This window comes from Sipha flava, unplaced genomic scaffold, assembly GCF_003268045.1.
Source record: "Sipha flava isolate LNK unplaced genomic scaffold, YSA_version1 444_pilon_pilon, whole genome shotgun sequence".
Lineage (NCBI taxonomy): Eukaryota > Metazoa > Arthropoda > Insecta > Hemiptera > Aphididae > Sipha > Sipha flava.
This window is the reverse complement of record NW_020273180.1, coordinates 137,685-139,862: the sequence shown is the minus strand read 5'-3', so window position 1 is coordinate 139,862 and position 2,178 is coordinate 137,685. Positions and strand designations below refer to the sequence as shown.

General features: G+C 32.9%; 1 non-coding gene across 1 annotated transcript; it reads left to right on the top strand.

Annotated features, from left to right (window-relative positions):
* Positions 1-352: 352 nt before the first annotated feature.
* Positions 353-471, top strand: LOC112689463. Its single transcript, XR_003149128.1, has one exon. It is a non-coding gene; the product is annotated as a 5S ribosomal RNA (ribosomal RNA).
* The last annotated feature ends 1,707 nt before the right edge of the window (positions 472-2,178 follow it).

The following is a 2,178-nucleotide window of genomic DNA, read 5'->3' as shown; positions in this document are numbered from 1 at the left end:
TCTGTCCGGGAACTTCTCACGTAGCAGAGGGATTGTTTATCTTGAAATGTAACAAGTTGCGCCGACTTGCTGTAACCATACAAGAACACCTACTGAGCTCAGTAATTTTCTGTGGCTTTATTTGGACCAAATGAACACAAAAAATCGTTGATTTCAACTTGTCACACTTCGATAGTGGAGGTCGATCGCAAGTCTATTAAATTTGGCCACCCTTGCGATATTGTATTATTTCACAGATAATATATTTATATTTAATAAATATTTATGTATTATTTAAGCTGTGTCCCTAGAAACTTATAGAAATAATATATATAAATGTTACATAAATAATATTGAGTTGCCACTTGTTGTCGCCAACGACCATACCACGTTGAATACACCAGTTCTCGTCCGATCACTGAAGTTAAGCAACGTCGGGCGTAGTTAGTACTTGGATGGGTGACCGCTTGGGAACACTACGTGCCGTTGGCATTTTTTTTTTCAGTTCAGTTATTTATTTTTTTATTAATTTATAAATATAAAATAACCAAGAAAATTTTTTAAGAGCGAGAGGAATCTGTATAATATTAATTTATTATTATTAAGTCGTCGTAAAAGAATTTTTATTGTTGAGAAATTCTAAAGCCACGCGTATGCATGTGCGAACTCATACCGACTTACAATATTTGGTTCGGGTTGAATTCGTCAGAGTGTCATTTTATGTGTGTACACCTAAACCGCAGCCAGTTCAAATCGGCATTATCTTCCGTGCACGTGTGTGAACCGGTCCGTGCGATGGAAACGTGTTGATCTCGTCAGAATCGGTATCACTTCTGGCCAGTAGTGTGCAGATCACAATTTGACCGTCCACCCTACCACCATCAGGTTTTTCGATATTTTTTTTTTTTTTATTTTTTTTTATTAAAAACTATAAATATTATTAAGTTTTAACGTATGATACAAAATAGGCCACATTCTTAATTTAAAAAAATATCAACCAGGGTTACATTATGCATTATATACGATTATAAAAATGATTATACTTAAAAAAAGAAGTTCTGCCTCATCGGTGTTACAAACGATCGTCCAGCTAGATCTCTATTGACATGTCTGATGTCCGGGGGACATTATGTTGATTTGTGTGACACCGAGAATGTTATCATGACATTGTGAGCTTTTAATGTAGTTTTTTTGTGTGTACGAGCGCGTCGACCGATGGTAGCGATTTTACCAACGTTATCGGAATCATGGTGGTATATGATATATTAGTAACATTATGTAATAGCCCGTTTTATAATAATTGTATTGACTTTTGAAATAACTAATTATAAATGATATAATTATAACTAATATTGGTCAATAATTGGTTCGACAATGTCAGTAGGTGGTATTTGTAATTTTTGTTAGCTTATAACTCCTAATAAATAATTAACAGGCGGTCTTTGAAACTTGTTTATTTATTACAGGAGTTAAAAAATTTACTTACTGTTTAATCCATGTCTCCTCGTATTTAATACCTAATCGACGTCGACATTCTTATGGGGTAAAACATGATTGTGTACGTTCGGCGATACTTTTTTAATTACCCGATTGCATACGAAGTTTTAAACGTTGATGCCAATTTTCATCCGGTATTGGGGTATACCACATGCCTATATGAGAACTTAAAAAAAGTTAATAAATACTTTTTGTTTTATTGCTTTTATTACCTATGTTTATCGTTCATGATATCAAATATATCAGATATAACAAAATTTTTTTTATTTCCGTTATATTACATGGTATTTTCCGTATATTTTCGTACGAACTTTTTTAGTACATTCATCAGTAATATTACCTGAGGTGTGCTGAGGCCCCGAAGGAACTGATGGGAATTAATTTCAGAAACCGCCGTACAAACAACCTGTGCTACATAAGTAAATATAGTCAGAGTTTCAAATTTAAAATTGTTGTACGGTCTGGATAGGTATGACCACATTATCGCCCTGTCAGCCTGTCTCTGAGTATTATACTATGATCAAACATCAATATTGATTTTGATCAAGCATAAATAATATATAATTTCTTAAAAATCAACATATTATCTATCATTGTTTTATACATTAACTATAACAAATTAATAAAATTGTTCAATAAACTATAATAATTATTCGTTCAGTCGTTCAGTGAGCTTTTTTACGTTTCGTTCAGTCGTTGAGC